This window comes from Branchiostoma belcheri, unplaced genomic scaffold (assembly GCF_001625305.1).
Source record: "Branchiostoma belcheri isolate BF01 breed outbred unplaced genomic scaffold, Haploidv18h27 scaffold140, whole genome shotgun sequence".
NCBI classification, from domain to species: domain Eukaryota; kingdom Metazoa; phylum Chordata; class Leptocardii; order Amphioxiformes; family Branchiostomatidae; genus Branchiostoma; species Branchiostoma belcheri.
Genome location: NW_017802825.1, coordinates 211,583 through 221,034, shown reverse-complemented (window position 1 = coordinate 221,034; position 9,452 = coordinate 211,583). Strand labels below are relative to the sequence as shown.

General features: G+C 39.8%; 1 pseudogene; it reads right to left on the bottom strand.

Annotated features, from left to right (window-relative positions):
• Nucleotides 1-581: 581 nt before the first annotated feature.
• LOC109464775 lies at nt 582-7,200 on the bottom strand (annotated as a pseudogene).
• Nucleotides 7,201-9,452: the final 2,252 nt, after the last annotated feature.

Genomic DNA, 9,452 nt, shown 5'->3' with positions numbered 1-9,452 from the left:
ATTTTGACCAATGACGTCATCAAATTAGCATATTCTATGCATATTAAATGATTTAACTTATATTTAATTATGTAAGATGTTATTAATGTTGGAAAAGATGTGTAATTTAATATAAAACTCTATAAATTTTATGTTTAAACCAAAATTACTTCTATTTAAAAAAAAATGCCTGTTGCCATGGCAACACAAAAAAACATCAACTTACTAGTATTAAACTAATATGAACATTTTTCCAGAGACATTTTAGGAAAGGTCTCCAAATTTGATACTTCTAGCGCAAGCCGTTTAGCCGCTATCTGAGATCAAAGTTGGGCCTCAAAAGTCCCTTCAGTCTGAAATGGGTTTAAAAATCGGGTATTTCATCTTGTCTTCTTTTCTTCACCAAAAAATAAAAAAGTTCAAAATGTATGATTTTTGTATGGAATGTGGACACAGAGGTTCTCACATCAGTTTGCAAAACAATTGAGCTGGTAGCATGTTGATAATTTCTAAAAATTAGCAAAAAACTGTTCTGGGGTCCGTGCGGACCCCAGGTGTACAGATTAATCAGTCCGGGAAGGTGTTCTGTTGAGGGTTAAAAGAGAAGTTTAAGTAGGCTGTTAACAATGACTTGGAGTTGTTAATACCATGTATGTAATGTAGGTTTAGTTGCAAGAAGTGCTATAATTTAACCTCCATATCTCCCTAAACCATAATCCACTTGACAATCAAGAATTCGATTGTTGGCTGTCTTCCATGTAACTGTGCATGTCCCATTTAGTTTTATATACAGGGCACACGTTTAGATCGCGTTATTGTTTATAGATTACAACATTTAGCAGCAAGCTGTCGGCAATCCCTAAAAGATGCTAACGTTGTAACAAGAATTACTTTTACTACCCGTAAATTTAGGAAAATTTGCAATATTTGTCTTTAGTTAGAAGAAAAAAAAAGATAATAATCGTCATGTTGTTCTTTGTTAAGCATATAATAAAAAACCTAACGCAGTATAGCACAGAGTTTAAACTGATGCGGTCTCCATGTGTGGCCAAGAACGCCCTCGGTGTTTGGAGAGGGAGCGCCCTCTGGCGTCACAAACCTGAACGACTGCATCAATGTCGAGAAAAACAAGAAAAGCTCCATCCTGGCCAGCTGTTCAGCAAGACACACACGATGGCCTGGAAATAAAGAATGGCGAGTTGTAAGACCAGCCACCGTCAAATTGAAAGCTATTGCTGTGAAAATAATGATGATATATCTAAATCTAAAAATTACCTCCCCCAAACGGCATGAAGGACTCAGGCTTGTTGATGACGTTCCCTTCCGCGTCCAGAAACCTTCCGGGGTCAAACCGTTCCGGATCAGGCCAGTAGGCGGGGTCCATGTGGACGGAGTACAGGATCGGCAGTATCTGTCTCAAACAGATATTATATTATACACACTGCAGATATAACATTTTAGTAAATCTTCTAACCTTGCTGAAAATGACCTCCACAGTAAAAAGGTCATCTTGTAATTAGTTTGGCAATTATTCCTTAAACGTTGCAAAAAGAGTTTTTTTTTTTATAAAAAGCAGCAATACCTTGGTTCCTTTAGGGATGTCATATTGCCGCACTTTGACAGTGTCTGAGGTGGCGTGGGGAGCCAGGAGAGGTAGGAGAGGCCGGATCCTCATGATCTCCAGCAGACAGGCGTTCACGTAGGGCAGCTGGGAACGGTGGGACAGGGTGGGCAGACCCTCACCAACAACGGCATCAAGCTCCTCCTGCACCTATTAAAGATAGTAGTATTGAGGTAAGTTAAACATTTATAAATATCATGCAGTTTTTAACAAATATACAAGATAATGACTGTTCTAGGGTAGTAGGGAATGCAAAAAAAGGGAACGTACAGTTACAAATATCCTAATCCTGGATTTTTAGCCTTTTCCTGGATTTGATAAATCTGTCTCAGGCAGCAGGTAATACATTATTAAATTAAGCTTACAAATACCTTATTTTGGATGTCAGGGTTCAAAGTCATATAGAGCAGACCCCACATCAGTGTGCTGGCGGTTGTGTCCATGCCCGCCTGGAAGAGGTCCTGAGCCATGTACATGATGTTCTCCTCCGTCAGACCCTCCACCTTCTCCTGCTTCTCAACCTCCAGCAGGCAGAAGTCCAGGAAGTCTCGCGGGTTCTCGCGATCCAGGTTCTCCCGATGGTGAGATATCTCCTCCCTCAACAAATTTTGTATCTTGGAGGCCTCTTTTAAAGCCTTGATGCCAGCTCTATTTACTGCAATATTCCCAGTGAATAGTTGCACAAAAAATAATTTTTGTTTGAGGAGGGGGGAGGGGGGCAAAAACGACTTTTACCAGTTTCATTGAAACTAGTTACTTGACATTTATAGTAAATGGTGGTAGTTCTTCAAAAATTGGCATGTAAGATTGTATGTTAGATTGAATGAAGTATTCGGGAATTTTACCTACCGACAGGAACAAACCGCAGCAAGGGAAGAAAGCCAATGATCTGTCCAGCTCCAAGTTCAGTTACCACCGTGGCAGCCGCCTCTAACAGTTCCCGAAACGTCTCGTCCGTGTAGTCGTACCGCTTCCCCATCACCATGGAGCAGATGACGTTTGTAACGGATACGGTGACGTCATGGGCAATGTCAGAGGGGTTCTCATTGTATTCTGCAATCTGGAGAATTTGTAAATTTGCAAAATGATGTAAAGGTGTTACTCGGGCTTACTGTGAGCCTACACAAACTACATATCATTCTTAGGACAGCATTGTCATATGCTTACTTAATTAAGGACTGCTAAAAATACACCTTCCCGGACTGATTAATCTGTAAACCTGGGGTCCGCGCGGACCCCAGAGCAGTTTTTTGCTAATTTTTAGAAATAATCAACATGCTACCAGCTCAATTGTTTTGCAAACTGATGTGGGAACCTCGGTGTCCACATTACATACAAAAATCATACATTTTGAACTTTTTTTTGGTGAAGAAAAGAAGACAAGAAGAAATACCCGATTTTTAAACCCATTTCAGACTGAAGGGGCTTTTGAGGCCCAACTTTGATCTCAGATAGCGGCTAAACGGCTTGCGCTAGAAGTATCAAATTTGGAGACCTTTCCTAAAATGTCTCTGGAAAAAAGGTCGTATTGATTTAGTACTAGTAAGTTTATGTTATTTTGTGTTGCCATGGCAACGGGTTTCTAGCAGGCTAGTTTTTTTTTAAATAGAAGTAATTTAGGTTTAAACATAAAATTTTCTGAGTTTTATTTTAAATTACACTTCTTTTCCAACATTAATAACATCTTACATAATTAAATATAAGTTAAATCATTTAATATGCATAGAATATGCTAATTTGATGACGTCATTGGTCAAAATCCAATATGGCGGACTATATTATTAGCTCTGACGTCATATGACGTCAGAATTACACTAAAATTATTAAAATCTAATTCTATTACTACACCATTCTCTAAAAACTTGGTAGACATACGATGAGTGCATAAAAACATATAAAAACGGAAATAAGGTAATGTATAAGAACGCCAGTGTATCCATTATGATCGAAAGCCGTCTGGGGTCAAAAGGAAATCAGATATAATTTTTTTTATAAATGGTAGAAACGGAGTTTTCTGCACGGTATTGAGAGACAACTTTGTGGGTGACAATTACCTAAAATTTCAGGAAAAAATCTTTAGAACCAAAAAAGAAATTACAGAATATATAGTGCTGGGGTCCGCGCGGACCCCAGGTGTACTGTTTAGGGTTAAAGAGAAAAAAGTGATAAAACCTATTGAAATATTACCAATTGAAATACTCTCAATAATAGAGCTCAAATTTTCAAATAACTTGAAACCAAATATTCGAAGGGAAAAGATTAGAATTTACATGGTTCATACTTGGTTTTACCTTACCCTGTTGCGGAGACAGCTCGCCTCCTCTCGGATTTTCTCCTCAATGCTGCCAGTTCCGACCTTCATGCCCAGGTTCTTCAGGACGGCGGTGGCAAACCTCTTTCTCTGTCTGAACTCGGGCCCCCAGCGGGCAGTTGCTATGTCTGCAGCAACAGATAACATGTCTTAAACATGCATTTTAAAATCATACATTATGTATCTTTTAAAACATAATAATGCTGTTTGCAGAACACCATACTATCAGCATCTTTTCTGACAAAATAATGAAAATATCAGACCTAGCTTTCTGTTCTAAACTTGTGATTTTGTGAGTTAAGTTAAGAAAAACACACATCAAACAAGAATTTAGAGATCTCATGCCTACATGAAGATATTTTGATCCTTTAAAAATTTTTTTTTCAGATTTTCTAGAGCTCGCTGATCATGGAAACTCCAATAATATACATTTCTTATGTAAACAGCATATCCTCGTTATTTGGGTACATTATGCCGTTTGTCAGCCCGCCTGGTTAGCCTGGTGGAGACTAACAAAAGCTAACATGACCGTTCAGCGTCCGACAGTTCAAACAAACCGGTCCGTCCAATGTCCGGCCATTATCGGCTGAAGCGGTCAGTAGTTTTTATATTTCAGTCCATACCATGGTATGGATGAATTATATTGTGTTCTCTGATGTTTCTTCATCTTCTTCTTCTCCTCCTGCCACACAGTCAAAGGGATTCAACTTCGCCATCATTCAGCCAAATGACTTGAAATTTGGCATGGACATAGAGTGAGCCAATACTCCCAGGCGTTTTTTTTTTATACATGCCTTTGAAAAATTTTTATGAAGGTTTTTTGGGCATTTTTCGCCAAAAAATGGATTTTTGGATCCCGAGCCCTGGTTTTACAGCCAAATGATCTGAAATTCGGTATAAGGGTACCTTGAACATGTGTCTACAGAATAGTAGTCACATATTTGGCATACACCACTTCCAAATGACTCATTTGGGGGACTTTAATGGCTGTTTTCAGCAGAAAAAGGGCCAAAAGTGCTATACCTGTTCCATGTTCTATCTAAAGAATGGCCTGTTCCATCTGAAACTGGCCATGGAACACGTGTTCCATTGTGGGTTACCTGAGGTCACATTGCATGTACCCACACATTCAATTGTATGTGCCTAAGACCTTCAAAATGTATCAAATCTCATCATTGTTAGTATTTGCATACCTGTAATAAGACTAGTAAAGCTTTCGAGATTCAATTTGCTTGTTCTTGCATCTTTGTTCTCAATTACATAGCTACTATATAATTCATTTATTTGAGAATCTTTGCCAGTTTTAAACTGGGGTAATTTTGGAATAGTCCACTTTTGCGTGGGAGGGAGATGGACTGAAATATGCTGTATTTGCTCCCATGCAAATGTCGGCCACTCTAGTTTTTTATCTCTCTTCAACAGACCTCATACCTACATGAAGATATTTAGAACCTTTTAAGAAACTTTTCTTCTTTTTCAGATTTTCTCGAGCTCACTGATCATGAAAACCCCAATTATATACATTTTTCTTATATAAAAATCCTATCCTATGGGTAGGTTTTGGTCCTGTGTTTTATCAGCCATTATGCAAATGACCTCCACATTAAAAGAATAATGCATAGTGATGTTAATATTTTTTTAATTACACATGTCGCATGTATTAACTGAGCATCATTTACCAATAAGATATTATAGCATTTTGCTTCAGTTGTGTAAATGATGTCTTTATTTGCATAATTTTTACAAGCCATACAATACATACGTAATATTCAGAAAAAGTCCTCTTGTTTACAAGAACCGAGCTTAATGATCCACATTAATCATTAATCATGAAGTCCAAATTTTTGTTAATTCATCTCTATCATAATTTTATTTCGCGTGCGAAAGGGATTTTATGCTTACCTCCTAGGACCATAGCTAACGAGCCATCTAGTTATTGAGAAAACCAACACATCATCGATACACAAGCAGCGGTTTTGGATGAACTACCAAGAATTTCATTATCGCCCAAGTGAAAAACGGCAACACGCCTCAGAAAAAGTTACTGTCATTCGGACCTCTCTATATATTAAGCACCCAGCAAGAAAAGGAGGAGGTTTCAGAACCCGGTAAGATTTGCGACTCTCCACGTGTATTTACAGCCTTCTGATTGGTTGTTCTACACGTGGTCCCCGCGTGATCCAAGAGTGATTTCGCAACGTTCCGACCCTACGGGTCAAGCTAAAACAAAGCTACTGCATAAAAACAGCATATCTGATTGCTAACATTATGCTTCCTACATAACAAAAATTATGAACTTTAGCTGTTCGTTCCTTTGTTTATCAGCTTTGAATTATTTCGCTGGAAACTCACCTGTATTTCAAGAACAAGCTGCTAGCGGGCGATACCAACACGGATTGTTCCTTTTAGATTGTTCCTGACATAAAACAGCTGTTAGACACTAAACAATCAGGACCATAGCATGTTCAGAAAAAAGATAAATTCTGCTGCAGTATTTGGATCGGCCGCAAAATCGGTCACCAGGATGCCTAACTTTCAACTGATATTGTCATTCTCTGAGTCCTACAAAGTCTATCGTGGTTGGTGCGGATTTTCTTCAGGATTTGCTTAAGCTCTTCCCCGCCCGCCTCAGCGAGGGAGTTTTCTTTCGCGGCGGGAGTTTGATTAGCCCTACGATCAACTCCTGCCGTGCAAAACTCTATTAGCGCCCTAAAGAAAGCCTGCATCAACCACAGTGGATTGGCTACTTGGCTACCAACATAACAAATACCATCATAATCTATAAAGGCGTTCTGAACATGCACTGATCTCAAGTAAGTTGTAACACGCACACACAGACACAAACAGACATAGACCCAAAACAATACCTACATTTCCATATAGACAATAAATTTTACCTTTTCCAAAACCAAGAATCGCATCAAACATGTACTGTTCTGGTCTGCAGGCGAACAGCTCGGACCTGTCCACGAGCGCGTCCTTGACGGCAGTGTAGCCATTCAGAACCACCACATCTTTCATCCCCATCCTGACGGTGAAGACGTCCCCGTACTGCCGCCTCCATTCCGTCAGCTTAAGGTGAGGCGCTCGGCCCAAGGCGAGGAGGTGCCCGAGAACAGGCACACGTTCTGCCGGGTAAGGAGGCAGGTCCCTGCGGGGCTTCAAGAAGTAACATGCGAGGAAAAAGGCCACACAGAAGACGAGAAAAGACTGCAGAGTCAGCCCAGAGATCTGAAAAATCTCCCGGACGGACTCAGTTATCCAGTCAACGATTTCGGCCATGTTTGTAAAAATGCGCATGTCCAATAGCATTTGTCGCATGTGTTTTTGAAAGGCTCGAACTTTACCATAGGCCTTTGTTCCTCCCACTACATATCATACACATTTGAGCTGGGACGAGTTATAACAACAATTGAAAGTAACAAAAAGGACTCAAAATCCGGAAGATCAAGGTAATTTCTGTCCATCAAAGGATTTGTACATTTTTACCTAAAGTTGTAAGAAGGTTAAGACTCGTAATTTTTTTATCATAACATCAAAGAATGTCACTTTATGTCTACTGTTTATTAAATCGATCTGTGCACTTTTCCTATATCTCTCCCTCCAAGGTCTAGCTAAGGTTATGGACTGTAAAATTCGACAAAACATTTTATTGAATGTGGTAGACCTGGGTAACATTTTCCCCTGGCTTGTATATCATACCCTATGAGCCTAGCCTATGGTGGTCAAACTCTCTTGGCAAATTCCTCTCGTTATTTGGGTACATTATACCGTTTGTCAGCCCGCCTGGTTAGTCTGGTGGAGACTAACAAAAGCTAACATGACCGTTCAGCGTCCGACAGTTCAAACAAACCGGTCCGTCCAATGTCCGGCCATTATCGCGGGAGCAGTCAGTAGTTATTTTTATCTCTGTTCAACAGACTCAAGCAATGTTTACTCTGGCTAAAAGCGCACGTTCTCATGATTAAGGCTTGATCTTTGCACTTACCGTTGGGCCATGCCGACTTAATTCTATGGATGGTATTCTCAGAAGACTCCCAAAGTAGTGCGCGCGGGGGAATAAAAAAATTCCGGCCAAAAAAACGTTACAACAAAAATGCTACTAAACCATAGGAATACAAAGCTGCATTGTGAATTCAGTTGCGGCAGTACTTAGCGGCGACGTATACAACAAGCCGGCACATGCTGACTTTTTGCGGAATTTATGAATCGACACTGTACGTATGTACTGAGGTTTTGAGTCGTGGAGCGTCGGTAGCCTGGGTGCCCGGCTGCGTATTGTCGCTAACTGCCATGGGCTACCCAGGTCTAGAGCCAGTCAAGAGCCTTGGTGAACGCATGCGCGCTGAAATGTACTGATACGGAATCTATCCTTCTTTGTTTGTTTCTTTCTTTCTTTCTTTAGTAGTTTGGTAACTCTGCAGGCCATGCAATGCCTGTTTACTTCTTTCCGGTTTGTGGGATATGCAATAGACTTGATGCCATTTTAATCCATGTTCTTTATAAAAAGAAACTTTATGTAGTCTCATCTAGTGACATACCATTGATCGAAGTATGGTCACATAAGTTTTTAGGCGCTAATTTATTGATCGTACTACAAATCTAAAGATGATTGCATAAATTATGTTAATGACAAAATAATGCCGCCTGTCGACGCTGAGTGGCGGTGCACGTGGCGGGGTTTGCACATAGCGAGTTCGATCCCCGGAGAGGAGCTTTTTTTAATTTTCTTTTTAGCAGTCGCTGTTTTGCTTTTAACACTCAAAAACTAATTGTTCAAGTCCCGACGTATGAGTTTTTAAATTTTCTTTTTAACATCCGCTGTTTTGCTTTTTTTTATCAGATGTGTTTCCTTCTTTAAGTGGTCTCGTACCAATTTCATCAACTTGGGTAATATCATTTCAACAACTTCTACCTCAATAACGGCAGTAAAACCTTCGTCAGCTGAAATGTCAGCTTTCTTTAATAGCACTTGTTTTAGAACAGGCGAAAACCAATGCGCGCGCGGATGTTATGCATAAAATTAAGGAGGTGTGGCCCTTATGAAATAACAAAGCTAAGGATAATCGATATCATGACACAGACGTAACAGGTTTTATGAACTTACACGCCTTACACCTTTGATCTGAGCATACCTGGATCCATTTATTTTCTGTCAAATTTTCAACTCTGATGCAACAAATTTAACCAAGCTGTCGCTACTAACTCATAGTTGAAATATAGCATTATAGGACAGTCCTATCTTTTACATCCCGATAACTCCTGACAGCATTTTAATTGTCTGTACATGTGCTTGCCATTAAAACCTAAATGTGCATGCATGTATGATATACACTGAACATAAATCGCAGATTGTACAATCAGAAATGACAGGAAATGGGTTCAATTTATTCATGCCCTTTTCCCTCTTTGCTCCCGCAGTTGAGCTTCACCATGGCCACCCTCAGATTACAGAAAAACCGATGGCTTGCAGCGGTAAGCTCACACAGTGTATTTGTCATTTCTGTCGATCCGGAAAACATGTATGTTGTTCATATTGTG